The sequence below is a fragment of the Anser brachyrhynchus genome (assembly GCF_964034855.1).
Source record: "Anser brachyrhynchus genome assembly, chromosome: 2".
NCBI classification, from domain to species: Eukaryota; Metazoa; Chordata; class Aves; order Anseriformes; family Anatidae; genus Anser; species Anser brachyrhynchus.
Window position 1 is genome coordinate 81,378,090 of NC_137695.1, and position 21,634 is coordinate 81,399,723.

A 21,634-nucleotide genomic window follows, 5' to 3' on the forward strand; every position below is an offset into this window, starting at 1 on the left:
CAGTATTACATTTGCCAGTGAGGAAAAAGTACTTTTGAAAGTTTAGCAGAATGTTTGAATGGAAGTTGGAGAAGAAATGAGAACAAATTCATTTACTTCATTGCTTAATTGCTTTGCACCTTTACTACTACTGCCATAGTATGATAATGTCCAGGGGTCCTGCTCTGAGATCATTTTGCTTTTCCATCTCATGACTGAGAGAGTTCCTCACCCGCACAGTTTGCAGTCCGAGCAGACAAGCAAGCTTGTAAAGAGAACAGAGGTGCAAAGTGGCTTGGCCAGAGTCTGCTCCCATTCCAGCCCTGCTCACACGCTGCTCTCCTGTCTAAACAAGCTGCATTCCCAGCTGCTGGCCACCACCCACCACTACCACCAGCAAGCCCCTGCCACCCAGGTGTGCTGCTTCACCACTTGTGTGAGTGCTCCCCAGCCTTTCCCAAGCGAAAACAGAGCTCAGGCAGTAGATCATTGCTAACCCAGTTCATGCTGACAGAGAGCAGCTAATAAACACTCACAAGTGCAGCTCTGGCAGAGGGAAGATGATGAACAGCCAGGGGTGGGATGAAGCTTCTCATGTCCACAGCCAGCTCGGCTGCAGGCTGGTGGACCAGCGAGCACGTTCTGTGGAAGAGCTTCAGCTCCAGCCTCTGGTGCTTATCCCAGCTGCAGCTCCTGCTGCCTGCACAAGTCCCTGACACAGGCAGGGAATGTGGCTAGGTCACCTGAAAAAAGTGGGCGATTAAGTGGGGACATGAATGTGAGCCCAGCAGCTCAGCTAGACATTGACAAATCTATTAGTCATCCTGAGGATAAAATGGGTAAAGGAGGGGAGAAGCCTACAGAAAATAGTTTGTTACAAATAGGCAAAATCAGGCAGCAGAAGGTGGAGGACACAATCCCACTCGCGCTCTGCTTCCTGCCGTGGTGAGCAAGGCAAGGCAATGTTACCGGTGATTTGGATAGACAGGGATGGGGCCCATCGGTTGTGCTGGTTTGTGGGGAAGGGTCTCACCCCAGCACAGTGAGAGGTCAAACACTGGCCTGATTCTCCTGCCAACCCCAACCCTGTGTTCTTGCGTTTGCATTTAAATGGGAAAAGCTCCACGCTGTATAGCATGTGCTGACACCAACTTTCACGTTCAGGTATCACAGGGTGCCTAACCAGCAAAGGCACGAGGGATGGGCAATCTCGAAAGACAGCCACAGTGAGATGGGCAGCATCTTCTCTCTCTGCTACCACCTGAACCAAAGGAATAAGGAACAGACCAAAAGTGCTGGCAAAGCAGATGGAGGGAGGCCTTAATTTCTTGAGCAAACTCCTGAGTAGTAGCATACTCCATGTAAAGGCAGCACTGTTAATTTTGAGCATCAAAGCTTCAACACCTTCCAAAATCCTGAGAGTGGCTTAAAGATGCTGAGACTTCTTAAAAAAATAATAAAATATAAGTCAATTTCTTTTTATTTTCCTTTGGGTTTTGGAGTCTTTTGGGGAGAATTTTCTTCCTCTTTGTTGCAAAAATAAAGGTTTACCTTTTGCTCTGAATGAATGCAGAGAGCCTTCTGGAATCCCTTGATTCCAGCTTCTGGCTCTTTAAGGGAAACACCAAAAGTCATTAAGATGTGCAATTAAATCATGACCGTGGCTAACACAGCAAATATAAATGCAAACCCTGCCCTAGAGAACAAAGACCCATTCATTCTGCCTAAATTGGTTTTGAGACTTGCTTGCTGCTTCTTTTTTTTTCCGCCCCGTCCTTATTTCTTCAGAGCGCTGGGGAACTTTCTTGGCTTGCGCCACATCCTGGATAGTTAGAAAAGCCCATGCTCAGCAGCCTGAGTCCACCTTGCCTCCTGTCTGCCACCCCTCCAGAAAAGTGAGGTTACAGGCAAACGTCAGCAGAGAGTGAGCAAAAATAAAGAGCCTTGATAACTGAGGTAAAGTGGCCATTGTGCAACTACGAACGATAGGGGTAGAAATATAGGAGCTGGAAATGTCAAAAGGCAGCTGAGGTTGCATTTCTTATTGGAAGTAATAGGTGAGGGAAGATCAGTCGTCGGCAGGCGCTCTTACTTCATACATCGAGAAGGATTTGCCAGCAAAGGATATTAATGACCTGAGAGTGAATTGCAAGTCCACGAGGGAAATCTGAACTGAAAATGGAAAAGACAGAAAGCTAGGCAGGGGGATTTGTATTGGGTTAAAGTGTCAACATTTAGAGATGGATGGATCACTGTAGCTCAGACTAGGAGGAAAAAGGAAAAAAAAAAAAGAAAGAAAAAAAAAAACACCTCTCAACAAAGAAACCAAAGTAAACAGCAAACCACAACACCAGTGCCTCCCTTTACCCCAAATTTAAGGCTCTGCCAGCTTGACCTTTTTTCTTGGTCATAAATGTGCAACAGAATTGGCTCAAAGATTAAAAGTGGCAGTATACAGAGGGGCAAATTGCCTCTGCCACCCTTCAAAAGCTGTTTTTGTCCCTTCTCTACATCTCCCCCCTTTTTTTTAACTCTCAAAAGTCAGCTTCATCTCTCTGGTATTCAGTGAGATTTCCCTGCCCCACCACCTGTTACCAGATGAAGGAAATTCAGAAGGTAGTGCATCCAAAGGGGCTGTTGGCCAGGTAGGTGGAAGGGTGCAATACTTTGGGATGTGCTTTTTTGGAGACCACAATTTGTACCGGAGTGCTCTGTTTTATAGTCCTATCTCTGTTCCTGTCATGAATATATATTACAAGATGTAATCTGTGAAAAATATCTCCCATATTTTTCACTCAACAAAAGTTCTCTATTTAAACAGAAGGACCACACATTTGAGATATTATGCTCATGCTGCCATTTACAGGATGGACTGGGGCCTTTTTTTTTTTCCCCCTTCTTAGGAATCATTTAAGTTCCAGGCATTTCCATGACTATTTATGCCCTTTAATCCCTACAAACTGGCTGAGTGCCTTGGATTTGTCTTCCTCTTTATGCAATGAGGCATGGTCCACTTGGGCCCTATAGCTTGCTAATGCAAAAAGTGGCCATGTGTGAGCCAGGAGAGGGGCCATGGGAGGGGACCAGGGGGTCCGTGCTCCTGGCACAGGGCAGGTCATGGGAGGGCCCTGGGTTTTCACGAGCCTCTCATGAGGAGACAGTTGAGTGCCGGTCCAAGGAACAACATAAAACTGGCACAAAATTCCTTTTTCTTTCAGGCTACAGGGTTTTTCAATCAACTACAGATTTTAGCTGCAAGTTGTGAAATTTGGCTGCTGCTTAGGCTTAATTTATTAACAGTTTAATCCAAACTTACAGGAGATTAGCCAAATTTGTTACTGTGCATGGCCAAACTAGAAATTGGTCCTAGTTTCACCGGAGATAGAGATTCCTTATGAATTCCCCAGAATGCCTTGATTTTGGATATATGAGAAACATAGAACCACCAAAATCCAATTCACCACCCGGTTCCACTCTTTTCTCTTCCAGTTCTAAATGTAAGTTGTGCTGTGGTGTGTGAAAAACGTTTACACAAATTTCCCACACTTTCCCAAATCTCAACCTGTATTCCAGGAAAGCATGTGAGTTAGCTTTTTCCCAAAGTCATTCAGCCACTGCTAAATAAGATAAACGAAGGAACTGGGCTACTTCAGGAGCTCACACCAGTGTTATGAGGGTTGATTTTCATATTAACAGGAAACCAGTCAAAACTTCCTTCATGTCATCTTTCTGGTGGCATTTTTTTCTTAAATCCTTCATTTTATCTCAGAAGCATCGTCCCATATTTTTTTCCTGACAGCATTCCTAAGGTTGTTAGTTGCTCTATGGTCAACTGAGCTGGTCAAAAATGCTATACAACATTTGGATTTTCCAACTTTTTAAAATAAATTTTAGAAGTTTACACAAGTAGTAAAAGTGTTCTGAAAGCCTCATATATAATTTTGTTGCTTTTAAGCAAATAGGTTGACTAGATAAAGCACTTTAAACAGCTAGGATTGAACATGCCCATTCTATAGTTCTCACAAGAAAGGCTTAAGACATTAAGAAGTTCAGTCTACGATGAAGGTTCCCAACTTTCATCCCTTATCTCAGTGAATTGTCAATTACATCGCCACAGACTGAAGAGGCTGCACTGGCTGCTTCAATTTTATGCCAGAAAATTAACAGACGTGTTTCCTGGGATGTCCAGACAGATGGGCTCATTTCTAGAGCATTTCTTCCATCAGGACACATGAGAAAGAACAGAATATTTGTGAAGGATGGGATTCAAGAGAAGAAAAAAATACACTTATTAGCCAGCACCATAGCAGAAGGCCAACGGAGTGAGCATGGAAAGGAGGTGGGCGTAAGCTCTGAGGAAGTTCCCCCCTTCTGTATTGCAGTGGATATCTGCATCACTGCTCTTCTTTCTTTTTTTGTTTAATCTGACTTGCAAGAAGAATCAGATTTTCGCCTGTCTAGAAAATGTTGGGCACCAGTTAAAACACACCCTGGTTCAGCAGAAACCAAAGCCCAGACACACAAAGTTTTTTGGACACCTTATGTGGGTGCGGTGCCTGTATGTGGCTGTAGCCCTGGCTTCCACTCGTTGCAAACCAGGCATGGGAACCAGGAAGGGGCTGCAGCTTCTCACACCCACGTCTCCTCGGGTCCAGAAAGCTGCCTTCGTAAAGAGGAGCCGTGCTGCTGAACTTCACAGGGAGCAAGGAGCCGCAGGGCACAGCCAGAGGAAGGCCTGGTCGGCAGAGACTGGAAAACCAGGCCTCTGCACCTGGAGCAAGAGGTATAAAGGCAGGAGCTCGCCTGAGGCGTGGTAGGGTCCCTTGGGCTGTCACATCCAGCTGCGGCTGGACCTCGGGTGGTGCTGGCTGAGTCACTACTGGCAAGTGGTATCCCAGCAAAGTCACCCAAACCGCGTCATGCGAGTCATTGCTCGCTGGTGCAGACCTCCCAGCCCATCTCTCCTGCGCTCTTGGCAACGGTGCCTAGAGTGAAAACAAATAAATAAAACAAAAAGAAAAAAAAACCTCCCTCAACCCTCCAGCTAGTGTTTTCCAATATGTTCAAAGCCTTTGCATGCAAAATATTTGGAACTTATTTTCAGAAAAAGTTCCAAAGGCTTCCCAAAGCCGAGATTTGTCTAGACTCTCCCATCCTCAGTGCAGGGAAACAGGGTGAATGGATAGGGTGTGATACAGACTTTTCTGAAAGTTTGTTTGGATTTCAGGAAGTGAACAAGATAAGCCAAATGGCCCTTTCCTGCTTTTGCTCTTTAAATATTTTTTTTCTTTCTTTCTTTTTTTTTTTTTTCTCAGTAAGTCCTGACAAGAAATGCTTGAAATAAAGAAAACTCAGGTAAGTTTGTCGAGCTGCTCCCCCCACTTCACCTCTCCTTTAAAAAAAAACACCCCCACACAAAACTGAGAGATAGCACCAAATCAGTCTTTATAAGCTGAGCCCCCGGGCACATAAGAAAGCTGTTTCCATTGCCATTTCTGCAGCATAGAACATTATTTTCCTTCTTTTTCAATCTCTTTCAAAGCTTACAGGTGGACTGAGAAATAATTTACTACAAAATACATCACGGACATGGAGTATCTAATTGGGAGGGGGAGAAAGGAAATATTCTTTATCATCTTGAGTGTCACAGGTGCTGAAGTGTGAATGAGCCCTTTGAAGACACATCAGCCTTGCTGCCAGAAAAGCCTGAGAAAAGGCAAGTCAGTGAGGCCATTCTCCAGCCCAGCTGCCCTGCATCCAACAAAGGTGCAGGGGACTGTGTAATAACCAGTTACAGATATCCCTTCCCTGGACAGATTTGTTCCTGTGTTCCGGCCCGTATACTCGTTTATTGGCATAGGATCTGCTGAAGGAAGCTTCCTTCTCCTTCTGTTTTTACACAGTCTAATGTACCTGTGTCTGACCCTTTCTGTCCTAATTCAGACAGACCTCTGAATTTTAGGTCTGAGAAATCTGGAGTTCATACTGGGGTACCTACAAACATAACCTGTTTATTTATTTGTTCATTCATTTTTCTTTGAATGTCCCTGTCTAGGATAGCGTATTTTTAACTGAGAGAGAAAATCAGATGTCACGATATAAATTCATTTTATTTCCCTTACCCAACTCCAGTACTATCATACCACACCAGCTACCAGTTCTCTGGCCTTGCTCCTGTACAAAATGCAAACATTTGCAAGCAGCACATTTTAGAGAGAAGGAATTTTAATACTTGATCAGAAAAATCTCTGGAACCCTGCATATTATTGTAAGTTGGAGACTTGGGAAATAAATTCTTCTCCTCTGCTGGAACATGCTGACCTTCCTCCGCTCTTGTTTGTTTCTATGATCCTAATGAATTTCTTTTTGAAATTGACACCACCTAAAAGTGTTTCCTAGAACTAGTTTTTTTAAGCAGCTTGATAAACTAACTCTAGAAGTTGCTTGGATATTTGAAGGTCATTTACTGTAATAGAGACTTTTCCACCAGCAGATGTTACCATAGCATAACAGGAAGATTGAGAAAGACTCCAATAACAAGGATATTGATGCCACTAAAGGAAAGTAAATGGTTAATGCACCAGATAGTCTTTGAAAATATACATAATAAATGCTCAGAACAATTTGAAATCTGTAGCGGTGATGTGAGTGGCATGTAATATAGGATTTGTAATGGCAAGACATTGTTCAAAAAAAAAAAATTTAAATCTGTAATTTTCTCCTAAGAGTTTCTGATTTATTTATTTATTTATTTATTTGTACAGGCCACTAAGTCATTTGCTAGTAGTTCGTGCTTCTTTCTTTGAAAATGCATCCCTGTTGTGAAAGATATAAATACTGAAAAACTCTTAATCATGCTGCACATGTACCAGTATGAGCATCTGCCCACCCCTTTCCAAGAGGCTTCTTCTCAGCTTTGGAGATCTTTAAAATGAGGGAAGAACAGTTTATTTTCCATGTTTCTTAATTATTTAGCATTTTTGATGAAGCTATCAGTAGGGAATTATGATAGTTAGATATTATCTAGGTTCAAAAAAATATCCAGCTTTTCTTTAGCTTTCTGAGTACCTTTCTATATTTGTCTCTATTTGCCTAACCCTTTTCTTCTAACCTGTCCTTAATTCACCAGCCCTATTGACTCGGATTCTCTTCATCTGTAAAATAGAAATAATTCTGTGCTATAATGGTGCCATAAATTCAAAGAAACTGCTGTGTGAAATCATTCCAAAACTTTTAGGTAAAATACACTCTACCTATGATATCTCTACAATGCCAGGTAATACTAGATGTGTTTTGGGGGTGTTTGTATATGTGTGTGTGCACAGAGATGTTACATCTTCACTAGGAGGTATCCCATGACAGAGCTGCTCTCAGATCATAAAGCTGTGACTTCCCCAGCAGTTCAGTCCTTTGCAGACTCAAATATGCTAAAAAGCATTTCCAACTTTTTTTTTTTTTTTTAAACAGTATATATGTTTCACCACTTACTCTGCTGCAGCTGCTATTTTGGCTTTTTCTCTCATTTTGTTTCTTTCAACTATTAATTTGTGTCCGTGGTGGGAAAAGAAATGAGAGTAATGTACAGAAATCATAACTGGCATTGGGTTTAGGATATCTGGAACAAAGACAAAGATGTTGTCATTTGGACAGAGGAGGGTGGTATAAAGAAAGAAGAACCCAAAGAAATCTAAGAGTCAAATGAAGGAAGTGTAGACAACTCCATCTAGCTAATTATCGTGTATTTTGAGCTGCCCAATTGCTCATGACATATACTTGCCTCAAAATTTCAGGAACTAAATGCTTAAAAATTGTGTTCAGTACACCACAAAAGTGTCTTCCTTATGCATTTACATATCCAATTACAAGTGCCCAGATTTAACCAGTACCTGTAGCAAATAGCCATTTTCCGTAAAGCTACGACTGCTCCAACTGCGCCTAAAATGGCTGAGGGGCTGAGGACACACTTTTCAGTGTGGGTGGCTATGCAAAACCCAAAACCATCTGGGAGGCAGTTAGACTGCAAGTCTCAATTTGTCATGCCTAATTTCACCATTTATGGCTGCAATACATTATGTTTGGAGAGGGAGTATCAGCAGCATACCATGCATTAATCCAAAGGCTGAATTCCTTAGTAGATTAAATAGCCTTCATCTCTGATAAGTGACTGCATTTCTGTTGCACGAACGGTGCTGTGAAGCACATAATGCTGTTAATAGCTGGGAAAGAGCGCAGCATGAGAAAGTCCCTCTCCAGACTCACTTCCTCAGGATGTCGTTTGGATTTAGAAATATCTGTGGGCTGCAAAGCTTCCACCCACGTTTCTAACTTCAGTTTTCCTGGATGCTTGAGTTCCCTTAGGACCAACATATCATGGTATACCAAAAAATATTATATATATAACTTTGCCCTCTAGATCAGCAGTGCCCTCTGGAAGAACCCTTTGTTTTACTGGCAACAGCAAATATACACGTTATCCAAAGCTGCGAGATCAGCAGAAATGAAGAGCTTTTCTCTTTGACAGCAGCTGTAGTTCTCTGGGCTAAAATACCTCAGATTAGTATGACAGTTTACCACAAAATATCCCCATCCTGCCCAAAACATGCCCTTTCTCTCCTTACCTTCCAGTCTTGGCAGCATGTGAATGCTTACTTTCCCAGTCTGTCACATAAGAAGCTCTTAAGAAATGTTCCTTCCTCAGTCATTTCTGCTAACTCCATACAAGAGGTTAAAATCCAAGGGGACAAAAATACAGAAAACTATTTATCAAGGGAAGAGAGCAAATTATGTTTCTATGCACAGAAGCAATAGAGAGTGGTCTACAACCAAAGTTCTAAGCCAACACTGCTTTTAGGTCTGAGATAATTGCCAAAGTATTTAGCAGAACAGAATGTTGTATTTTATGGTGCTCCCTCTGCCTGAAAACTGCTACTTAATGGACTGGGGTGACAGTAAAAGGCACATTTCTAAAAATGTGGGCAGCTGAACTATTCTCTAAAGAGTAAGACATACCTCCATATTCTGGAAACTGAAATAAGTATGGAATTAAATTTATTGATTTTTAAAGAAAAAGATATTTTGCCCTAGCTTCACTGTTGGATCTAAAATAAAATAAAATCATGCTAAGCTCTCACTGGCTTCTGAGACATTATTAATAATAAGTCAAATTCTGCAGTCTGTTTTCTGTCACATCCTCTGGTTGCAGATACCATTGAAGGTGCACTTTGGTCTTTTTGCATGAATGTTGAAATTCTGTTGGTGATGTTTGTGGTTCTGTTGCAGGAAACACCAAGCCGTGTGGTGCAGTCAACACGCCGGAGGGCAGGGATGCCATCCAGAGGGACCTGGGCAGGCCTGAGTGGTGGGCCTGTGCGAACCTTGTGAGGTTCAACAAGGCCAACTGCAAGGTCCTGCACCTGGGCTAGGGCAATCCCAAGCACAAATACAGGCTGGGTGGAGAATAGATTAGAACAGCCCTTAGAAGGACCTGGGGCTGTTGGTTGATGAGAAGCTCAGCATAAGCTGACAATGTGCACTTGCAGCCCAGAAAGCCAACCGTATCCTGGGCTGCACCAAAAGCAGCGTGGCCAGCAGGTCGAGGGAGGTGATTGTCCCCCTCTGCTCTGCTCTTGTGAGACCCCACCTGGAGCACCAGGAGCACCACCTCAGCTCTGGGCCCCCAGCACAAGAAGGAGATGGACCAGGAGTTGGACTCGATGATCCTTCTGGGTCCCTTCCAACTCGGATATTCTACAGTTCTATGATTCCATGACCTATTAGCTTTAAACTAGAAGAGGGTAGACTTAGATTAGATGAATCCTTTACTGTGAGGGTGATGAGGCACTGGCACAGGCTGCCCAGAGAAGCTGTGGATGCCCCATCCCTGGAGGTGCTCAAGGCCAGGCTGGATGGGGCTTTGGGCAGCCTGGTCTGGTGGGAGGTGTCCCTGCCCATGGCAGAGTGATCACTATGGCCCTTTCAAACCCAAACCATTCTATAATTCTACGTAAGAACCAGAAGAGACCATAGGAAATCCTTCTCAAGCTGCATGGTATCTTGGAAGTAGTATCAGGAGTTGAAAGCAGTCCCAGTTGAGACATTAGATAAACTCTCCATGTCCAAGCAATTTAACATAACTCTTACTGCTCATGCAGAAGCTAACTTCACAGGATCTCTGATTGCATTTCCTTGGCAATGGTGTATATTGGGGTGCTGTTTTACATATATATTGGACACAAGAACCCTCTTCAAACATCATGTGAAAGGCTTTTGTATTGTTCTGTCCTCTTTCCTCCTAAATTTCCTACCATGGCTATGTTCCCATACCAAATTGTACAGTGCTTTTACTGGTTATAGGCCAGAGAGTGGAATTCTTCCCTGAATTCTCCCAGACATTGTCCTTTCTCAGACTTCAGGAGCGGGACAAGTTGGCCAGGATTTACATCTGAGCAGTATTTTACCTGCTGTTGCTGACAGTCTCTGCCCACACTGGGACAACACGTAGAATACATTAAAGACCTCCCTCAGTCACAGCTTCCTTATGAAGGAGTCATTCATGAAGGCAGGGACAAAGGTTTATCTCCTTTGCTCCCTCCTGCATCTTCTACAAAGGAACGCCTTTCCATCTGGAAGGCACAAAGCGCAAATATAGTCACTGATACAACTGTGTCTTGTCACTTAGTAAATCAACCCTGAGGGCTATTCTCAATGTTTGCTTGATGCCTATCTGTTTTTTGTTTGTTTGTTTGTTTCATTGACTGCAGTCTTTGGGACTGTGTTTCAGGGAACCTTGCATAAAAATCAGTTCTTTAGGAGGTTGGGTATGTAGATGGTGGGTGAAAAATGAAGTCTCGGTTCCTCCCTTGCTTACACAGCCTTCTTGCGCTGAAGATACCATGGTTAAATTAAGAAGAAAATAAAGGATTATGAGCTTCAATGTCACGCTCATGGCTAGTCCAGGGAAGTGATGAACATTTCCTGTCTGCTGCAATGTACGTAGTTTGCCAGAGTAGTGAATACTGAAGACAGAAAAGCTCTTCAGGAGCAACATTACATGTATAAAAACAAGCCTTTGGACTTCAGTTTGGTGAAGATCACCCGTTTGCCTTTTCTTCCATGGGAATTTGGTTGTCATTCTGCATTAATCTGTGAAATGATGTCATACTGAAAAAAAGAACCAAAAAAAAAAAACCACAAACCAAAACAAAAAACGCTCCAAATATTACACATTAAGGACGTTGAAATCTATCACCCGCTATGATCTGAAAACGAACGTGAGATGGTCTTTAGTATCACTTGAGCACTGTCTGTCCTCATGACACACTTGCAGGCTGGTGGTAAAGTTTCCAACTGCAAAATGATTATACTTTTATAAGAATTTGTGTACACACACATAAATATTATTCACTAATAAAAATAAATAAACAAGCATACAAGTAAAGAACAAACAAACATACCAGCCAAACAAAAAAACAACAACCCTTGAGCTACAGGTTCTTCCTCGTAGTTGGGAAGGATTCTAGATAAATTTATATCTGACCCTGACATGGAGATGCTGGATGCTCATGCAAGATGGCTAGAGCTAGATGGTACTGCATGGGATATAAAGAGCTTGTGCATAGGCTAAGACTGTGGTAACGGTGACTCCAGCATCACAGCCACAAAGAGGAAAATTTGAAGAGAAGCAGAAATGTGTATGGACCCAAATTTCTGCTTCATTATCTCTCTCCCAGAGGAAGACACTGCAGAAACTGTTTTTGCCTCTATAATCTCAGCATGCCCAAAGGATCCTTGAAAAGATTTCCTTGCCATAGTATTCAGGACAGTGACCTGGACTGTTGAAGTTTCCGGCACTCTTAGAAAATCATATGCATTAGTCTGAGATTTGCAGCTCTGGCCATAACCACCTTTACATACCTGTCTTAGAGCCGTAAGTGTGGCAGCCTCTACCTGCTTGTTGGGTAGCCAGTGGCTGGTAAGGACACTTTTCTGTAGGGTGTTACAGGGCTTTTACGGGCAACCTTAGCACTAGATGGTGTAATGAGTCTCCCAGCCACAGCCCTAAGGCACAGCTGGGATCACTGAAAATCACTCCGAGTTGAGTCCTCTCTTAGCTTAATTCTCGCTTCTGTTTGAGGGAATTTGAATGCACATCTTTTACCTCCAGGGTAGGTGTATGTGAGCCATGATCAGGCTGTATATGGCATTCCAGGCCAGGCCTTTCCCACCACTAAGCTGATTCATTTGTTGGTAATAACTCTTCACTGGACTGGAGAAGGTGAGGTCTAGAGGTCAGGGCATTTATGCGGGAAGAAGGAGATCTGCGTCATTCATCCCAAGGGAAGCCTTTGTGTGTGGCCTTTGTGTGAGACACTATCACTCACTTTCTCCCTGGCATACTGGCTATTTTTGCAGGTTCAAATTACTGCAGAGGGCGGAAAGATCTGAACCAGGGTCTCCCAGATCCTCAGTGAGTGCTGTAACCTTTCAGCCTCTGGGAGAAGACGGTGAGAGGGGACCACCTTCTTTGGCTGTGCCTTCCGTAGGCACACGTCCAGCTGGCATGTCCAAGATTGGCTTCACAAGTGAAACAGGCACAAAACAAGTTTTTGTGGATTGTGGCAAAACCCAGGTTTGAAGTACTTGCTTTGCAACCTAGCATGGTAAATGAGAGGTAAACAATGTTGAGACTAAGAGCCTGAGCTTTGGGTGGCTAGAAGATGGCAGTGGTAGAAACGCAAGTGACAAGGGACTTCACACAACTAGGTGGTAGCTGAGCAAGGGCTTTAGGCACTCTCAGGTGCAGTATTTAAGCCTCTCAAGCCTTTTGAAACTGATACCAGTGTGTTTTCCTCAGGCAGAGCCCTCAGAATCAGAGCCCCCAAACTTCATCAGGGGCTTTGCCATGCAAAGCTACATCCTCAGTGCTATCTACAATTCAAGTAGCATACAAAATGAGCCCATTCTCATCTCCAGTCCCACATACACTCCCTTGGTGCTTGGTGCATTTGGGGCAAGGGTGTTATTGGCTACAACACCCACCTTTACGGAAACAAGGGAATTTTCTGGCCTTGCCTACTGCAAGTGGAAGGAGACACTCCAGGGGATCCCATACCATAATGAACCTAAATCCCTGGATTAGCTTCCTCTGGGCTTTGGCTTTTGTAGAGCCATTACATAAGTATGAGAGCTACATAATACATAGGTGAGACAAAGAGCTCATAAGACCGCATAGCAGGGAGCAGAGCTAGAAACGGTAAAGTATGTTTTTCCATCCTGCTGGGAAAAAAAAAAGAAAAAAAAAAAGAGAGAAGCAGGTTGGCTGGAGGTCTGTCAGAAACAAATGCAGGCATTGAGACCCATGCTCTCCTGCAGAGTTTGGTACTGGCTAAGTCGTCTCTACTGGGGTCTGGCAAGGACTGGTGCAAGTGAAGAGGCTGAAAGGGAGTGATTATTTAGCACCAGCAGGTTTGTGAGTCTCTGCAGCAGAGGGATTAATGTGTGATATGCCAGCAAATCATGGCATAACGCTGACACTGCCACTTTGGCTTCAGTGGATCTCAGCTGCAGGAGTTATGCAAGCACAGCTGTAAATAGAGGGCTGCTGTTACTATCTATAGAAGACCAAATGTGACAGGGAAGCCCTGAGTGTCCCATGCAAGGATATGTTGTTTTTTATGAGTCAAAGGTCTTCTTGGGTTTTACTCAGAAGCGGACTGTGCAAACCAATAGCAGGATAGGCAAGCAGTTCCCCAGAGAATTCATCCCAGTGTGACTAAACTTCTGCATAAGTGCATGCAAGCATGTACAAAGGTTGTGAAAACTGGCTTATAGCATTTGCCTCATTCTCACGTATGGAAATTCTCATTGAAGACAGTAGGAGGCTTTTGCCAAAGTAAAGACTGAATTAATACCCAAACATTTTGCCATTACAGCCTGTTTCTTATTTACACTAATGTTCTTCTGGACAGTTGTGATATCTGAAAAGAGCTTGGCACCCAACTTACCCAGCATACAATCCATCTAAATGGTCATAATAAGGTAAAAAAGGCACAGCACAAATGTGGATCTGTCCCTTTCTGGTTTCTGTTGATAGATTTCGTTAACAAGTCTGGAAAAAAAAACAACATTCCTTCAGGGAAAAAAAAAATACATATATATATATTTTAAGGGCATTGAAGCTGTCTCAACACATCCAAATATTATTCAGCTTAGAAACAAAAAATGAAGATTCTGCTTGAAACAAAATTCAGAGCAGGAGTGCATAAGGCATTATGCATAAGGGCATAAAGACTAAGGGTTAAAATCTGTTGGGGACTTAAGTGTGTCCTGCCTGGCAATCTGTGGTAGTGCAAATGCAGACAAACCCTGGTCAGCCACCAGCCACCACAGTGTTTTGATTAAAAGCTCCCTGGGGAAACTGGGAGAGGATGTAGGCGCAGGAGTCAGACAGAGTTACCGAATCCCCAACCTCACAGCTGTCAGGGGACAAGACCAGAAACTGCAAACTCCTGCAGAGCCAGACCACCCCTTTGGCTTCTTCCACCCCTACGCCATCCCTGAAGCAGCCCGTGGGACAGCTGGCACCTGCTCTGGCAAGGGCAGAGGAGAGGGCAGTATAGCATGGCCTGAGGACTGGGACAAAGCCCAGGAGGGCCTGGCCTCTGGCTAGTTGGGAAAAGCAAAGAGAAGCCCAGGCTTTGAAGGAAGGAAGTCACAGAGACACCAGGCAGCAAGCCCAGCAAGGACCATAGGTTGCAAAAGGAGAAGGCTGAAATTTAGGGTCAAGGAGGTAATGGCGTGGGTAAGAAGCAGCAGAGAAAAAGGGTCGGCTCTGCAGAGTCTACCTCCAACCCGTGCTCTGGGCCCATCTGGATATTGTTAGGCCCCCTGCCCACCCACCCACCATGCCTGGAACGTGCAAGTACCTTATCTTGCGTTTCTTGTAATGCAGAACACCAACTTCTTTTTATGCTTCTTGGCACAGTTTATGACCTTTTTACAACTTCTTCCCTGTCAGGATATAGGCCATAAAGATATTTTAAATGGCTTCTCTTGGTGGTGATCTATTAGTTGGAATAATGGCTCCATATGCAAAATATGAACCCATAACCACTGCAAGCTAGCCCAATACCTTCACATCATTCAAACCTTGCTTTGAGAGCCACTTGTGCTTTGAAGCTACAAGAAAATAGCCAGCAAATATTTAAGTAGAAGGACCATTGAGCGTAATTTATGTAACCTTTCCCATTTTCAAACTGCAATTACCTATGTAGGGACTGGATGAATAGTGGGTTTTCAGTTCAGTTACTGAGCAGAAGTATCAGAGGAAAAAAACATTTGGTTTAAACCAACGCAGAATTTTTCAAATTTTCTTGAAATGCAAAAAGACTGGAATTATTTATTTTCAGTTTTAAATTACTTAATCCTTTTAAAATGCTTTAGAAGCTCTAGAGTGCCTGTGAAGTGAAAAATGTCATTTCAGAGTGAAAGTCCTGGTGTCCCATCAGACTTCGGAGAGGTTTGGCTACGCTAAACTTATCGCCCTGGAAGATTATCAGGACAAGCTGCTTCAACAATTCCAATTCCTCCCATAAATGCATAATATTTTCTCAAAAGTTATGATTCTGATTTGTAAAAAGCCTTGTCCCACCCTTAGAAAAAAATATTTTTTCTACTGATTTGTTGTTCAAAAGAATAAAAGACCAAAAATATTGTATTGTGTTTGCTTCTGACTGTTATTGCCCTGAATTCTCTGTCTCCTTGCTCTGTCTACCCTACACTACCCATCCATTTGCATACTTTGGATCCCAAACCTTTGGGATTATGCTGATTTTGTTGGCCTAGAACACAGCCATCTCTACCACCAATGCCTGAGCAGAGAACTATGTTTTCCCCCCAGGTACAAGCATATATCACCATCAGTAAAGAGGTTGCACCCATGTTGCAGGGAGGAATTAACAGCAGCAAAACTTTGTCCATTCATCCAGATAACTTAATCAAGGTGCAGTGAGCATAAAATTGGTTCTTTCTTGAATATCTCTTAGTCTTCCTCTGTCAAAGGAAAAAGAGTGCCTGTACTTGGAGCCACAGACCACCATGTTGGTGATGTCCCTGCTCTCTGGTTTTTCATTCTTTCTTAGTGCTGCTCACATGCTTGACATGTTGCACAATACACCAGCTAGTCAGAAAAAAAAATATGAATCCAACAGCATGAAGGACAAGATCTATCAAAAGCCTGTGGAACAACCAGGGCAGAAAATGGCTGTTTCTTAAATATTTTGTGTTTAAACATTCTCTGGCAATTCATAGCACTAACAGGTTTTCGGGTGGAGAGATTTTTGATCCTAACTGCATGTGTTATTCATTCAACCACTATGCAAAGCATACTGCTGTATTTTCATGAACAGACAATTGCAAACTGTTGTATATGTTTATATCTGTATCTGTTTATATATGTATGTTTAGAAATCAACACATATGTATTGTTGTGGGTTATCCGCCTCCGAATTAAATAAGAAATGCCAGACAGTGTTAGATATTGATGTTATAGGAGAAATACTTATCAAAATCTCCTACTCACTTCAGTGGCACTACTGAGAAAATTGGTGGCTGTATCATGGGGTGACATGCCTTGGCCAAGTGCAGCACAGTTGTTAGAGCTGAAAACTTGGATGGTGACTATGAAAGGCTCCCATTTGTGAGAGCTGGTGAAATGCCTTTTATTTCTTTATTTTCCAGCCCAGGAAGGTAATTCCCACTGCAGGAGTGCAACTAACGTTAATGGCAGTCACACACCTTAAGAATCCTCGCATGGCGCTTTGGTTGGTGATCTGGTGGACTTCCCTCAGCTTTCTTCACCTGCTTACCCGGGAGATGAGGAGGAGCTGACCAGACAGGCAGGACCTTAAAACCCAAACCAGCCTATTATATCACATCAGGTCTCCATCACCTGCTCGACCTTCCCCGCACAGAGCACGACTCTGTTGGGGTCTCGTGTCCTTTGCAACTGCTTTCTCCCATGCCCCCTCCTCCCCCAAAGGGAAGTGGTTGTGTGGTTAAAATTTAGAAACTGGTTCTCTGCAACTAAAAAACGTGTGGTTTCACCCAAACCATAAAATATCTCAAATCATTGGGATTAGTCCTTTTCTTCTTTCCCGTGTGCCTTCAATTAGCCTCATGAAAGTGAACCCGCAGCTTTAGGACTGAAAATAGCTGGAGCGAAGTGACGCAGGCTTCGCCCGAGATGAAAGAGTGGCTTCCAGAAGCCTAATTAAAAGCAACTGAGAAACCAGCACTTGATACAGCCTTTACTCACCTGAAAAAATAAACGGAGAGCTGCAGCAAGGCTTCGGCGCGGCGTTGTGGGAAAGGGGCTGGAGGTTTTCGCCCGGGTCACGGGAAGGCGCAGCTCTGCCAGAGCACAAAATCTTTCTGTTTCTCCCTGCCCCAAGTCAGGGGGAGGTCAGCCAGCCAGGAGAGGCCACCAGCGGTCCTTCACACCACGGTGGGTGACGAGACGGCAGGTCTTGACGCCCTGGCCACCCCACTCTGCTCCCTGTCTCGGCATCCCAGTCACACTTTAGCGGAGAAAATAAGCTTTAGATGGGTTTTCCGAATTTTACTGCAGGCTTGTGTTTGTAAGTAAACTTATCCCCACTGTAAAACAGTGTAAGGATACATCCATTATTTAGAAAACAGCTGGACAAGCTGACAAATTACTGAAAATTACTTTTCTCTTTTAAACTTCACTGCCATTGGGGTTGTAAGTGTGAAGCCCTGAACCATCTCTGTGAAACTCCACTAGTTTCACCTTTTTTGCTTTTAAATTCCATAGGCTTTTTCTATCAAGTATCCCTCTGTCAATTCACCTGCAGTCAAGATTATAAGGGCAGGGCACAGTGCGAAAAATCCTGAAGGAAAGTTTAATCACAAGGTTTAATCACTTCAAAAGGACTTGCTCTGGCCACCTTCCAGATCTTCGGTGCTTGATGTACTTCCTCATTAAGGTGGATAATTCTGACTGGAAAAAAAAAGTCCCTGCAAAGAATGTGAGAGAACTTCACAATATGGATTTGACACTCTCAAACTAAAATAGCTTGTTTTTCATTCTGAAAATAAAAATATTTCAATATACAGTTTACAAAAATTAAAATGTAGTTGACAAATGTTCCAGGAAATGAATGCCTTTCACAAAATATTTGGTTCACAATGAAATTTTTATTTTTGATAGGGTGGAAAAATATTATTTTCAGGATAAGGTGAAAATAAATATAAGAAATACTGTCTTTTTACCAATGACCTGAAAAATCAAATAGATGATCAGCTTTATGATTGCACATTGACTCAGGTTGCTGTGTCTGCACTAACATAGAAACGAGTCAAGAATTTATACCTTAGTGTAAAGAAGTGAGAAGCTGTTTTTACTATGCAGTTATTATCCTACATCCCATTCACAGGAATAGGACAACACTGTTTGAATAGATTTTAAATTTGGAAAAGTGAAACTGGAAGCAGTAGAAAAGAAGGGAGCAAGATAAAATATGACATTTATTTGCTGTGGACTTTTCTCATTCATAGATTAAACTTCTGGTTTTGAACAGAAATATTCATGGTTTTTTTTAGTCCTCTTATTTGAGAATAAGAGCAGGCAGTTGATCTCTACAGCACATTTCTGTGCATTTCACAGGTACCTGAATTAGGAGCTGAGAAGCTGTCAAGAAACCCCACTAGAAGCAACAGCGTGGAGCAAAGAAAAACACAGTACTCATAACTTAAGACTGATTTAGCATCTGATAAAGTCGATAGAAGTAACTCCGAAGCTGTTGCTCAGACCCCTGAGCAGAGATCCACAGTGTAATGAAACGGATCGTCACACACGGCACAGAGGTTTCTTAAATGATATACCAAGGTGAGGCATAAACCCTTTTTCTCTTGTAACAGTATAGATCAAATAGTTTGAACAAAATTAAAACTTAAACAGGCTATTGTCATTTTTTTATTATTGTTATTTTTGCAGTAGGCATATTCTGCAGTGCTCCCTGTAAATGCTGCTTAAACAGTTAGCTAATGAGAAAGGACTTTTTTGGTTGGTATATTCTTGTTCTTGCCATGTGGGATCAGATTTATGTGCGATTTGTGACTATGGGGCATTTTCTGCTATTCTGATGGAGCTATGAATTCACAACTGAAGAGAAACAGGAAACATTTTTAAAATCATAACCCAGAAAAACAGAAAAAGCCCCAACCAAAACCAAACAACAACAACACAAGCAGAAAAGAAGTGGTGATGATTTTGAGAAACAGCTAGGGGGGTTGCAAGGGTGTAACCAGTGCCACTGAAAACTCTGTCATAAAATCATAGTTACGTATGAGACCAAAAGAATACAGGTAATTAATTCACATTGAAGAAAAGGCAGTCATGTGGAAGTGAAGCCTGACAGAAAGCACTTCTGTATTTTACAAGGCTCTGTGAGGAACTCTTTTCCATAGAAATCTTCAGAGTAACATACTCTCTTTTCTTGAGCTAGCTGAAGTGTGAAACATTATCCTGAAAGCTGTTTATTTATGAGCCCTCTGCAAGGCACATTGAATTCTCAAGGCTGAATCTCTCAATTTCTTGTAAAAATATTTGAAAAGCATTTCAGAGGCCTCATTGCACCTTTGAATTAGCTACTACCGACTCAACTGCCGTACTAACAAAGCAGAGTCATCTCTGGGGCTGCTTTGAAGAGTTACAGCAGAGGTGAATTTCTGCCTGCCTGCCTTTTTCTGTGCAGCACTCCACGTGAAACGGAGCTCAGCCTATACAATGAAGTTTGAAATTAGCCTAGAGCATTAAACTGAAGTCTGAAATTAGCACAGAGCAATAGACTTTCAATCTCAAACTCTAATTTTTATGTTTATGGGACTCATTTCTAGAAGCATGCCTAGAAATAAAATACAATTGGTACTCAGGAGGATCAGTCAAGACTGACAAACAGAATGATATTTAAAAAAAAAAAAAACAAAACACATTTACAGACTTTTCTTGAAACAGTCATTTATTTTTTTCTTAGTCGAAAAATTATCATCTATTGAAAGGTTTAATAGTGAACTATTTGCCTTTTCAGAAAAAAAAATCTCTAGAAAGCATCCATAATTTTAGGAAGTACATGAATGTGAAACGAAGTTTGTGTTTAAAAGTGAAAAAAAAATCTAAAATGCTAGGATATTTAAAAGATCAAATTGATTACAGTGAATTTTCTTTCTCAGTGAGAATTTTTAAGATGCTTTTTACTCTTGACATCAGGAAAAAAGCCTGCTTTGCTATTTTTCTTGTTATTTCTCTGTTGCACAGATGTGTGAGGTATGAGTGAGGGATCATGTGTGGGAAGGGAGAGGTGTGAAAAGGAACTTTTGTGTATGACAGGGAGAGAGAAATAAATGGGTAAGTGTTGAGGCGAATGTTTAAAAGTCAAATTTTGTCAGGAAGACAAAATTACTAATAATTTTGTAAGGCAGGCATAATTAGTAGTCCTAGTGTTTTGAAAGTTTGTGTAAAAATTCAGGTAAGGAATAACACATCATCTATGCATTGTGAATTGCATTACAAAAAGAAAATATCATAGCCCAACAAGCATACATCTTCAAGATGACGAATTTGGAGAACAATGTTTGTGCTTTACAATATAGCTGCCACTTAAGTGTTTTCCATTCCTTTGATAGCAGTACTAGTAGAAACACATCACTATATGTCGACTCTCAGATGGCAGTTTTCTTAATGTAATTGACATTCTTTTACAGATTCTTTGGCACATGAATCCTTCCTCGTCTTTTTATAAAGCCATGTTGTCATGTGTGTCACTGTATGTTTTGGAAAATTAAATTGAATACAGGAACAAGAAGCCCTATTCAATATTCCTTACATCCTTGTCAGACAAAGCTCACACTGACCTCAAGAAGTCAAGAGATTTGTCTGGGCAAAGCGTAAACAAAGGGACCTGAATAGGATCCAGAAAAGCAACCTGTAAGTGTATAAATCCCCTTAAAACTCCAGTCCTTCTGTGAGGAAGCAGTGGTTGAAATGCTCTTCTCTCTTTGCTTGCTCCTCCAGGCATATCACAGTTGCCATCAGGAAGGAGTGGATCAAGATGCCCATGCCTTGGTCTGCCTAATTTAAAGGGGAGCACATGGTGCTATATTTCCAACCCCCCCAAAAAAAAAGACATCTTCACTGCTTGTTCTATTCCTCACAACTTGGTCTGGGTAGAAGAATCCTGGCAGCAGGAGGAAGATCTTCTGATTACATGTTGGGGGTGTCAGGATCAACCTGTATTTTTCTTAGCCTAGTCTTAATTCTCTGACTTAGGGTCCAAATGTGAAAGGATTAATTTTTTTTTTTTTCAGCTCACCTCTTGCTTACTTCCTCCCTAGTGTCTTCTCCACTAAGGAGAAACAGGAGGAAAATTTACCCCTCCCAGGAGGCAACTTATTCATTACATGCCTCAGCATGGGGAGAAAAAATGAAGTTAAAATTTAATTTTAATGTCACTAAATTAAGCCACTAAATTACCTCCTTAAAATGAGCCTGGTAATCCAAGAGGGAAAATCTCTCTCTCTAGGCTTAATTGTGAAAACAATTAGATCTAGATAGAGCCAGATTTCGCCATATGACACA

At 42.2% G+C, this 21,634-nt stretch overlaps 1 long non-coding RNA gene across 1 annotated transcript in view; it reads right to left on the reverse strand.

Annotated features, from left to right (window-relative positions):
- LOC308190223 overlaps positions 1-8,958 on the reverse strand; it is a 36,490-nt gene extending 27,532 nt beyond the window's left edge. The window contains exon 1 of the long non-coding RNA XR_013947014.1: positions 8,598-8,958. This is a non-coding gene — a long non-coding RNA (uncharacterized lncRNA). The remainder of the gene's footprint in view (positions 1-8,597) is intronic.
- Positions 8,959-21,634: the final 12,676 nt, after the last annotated feature.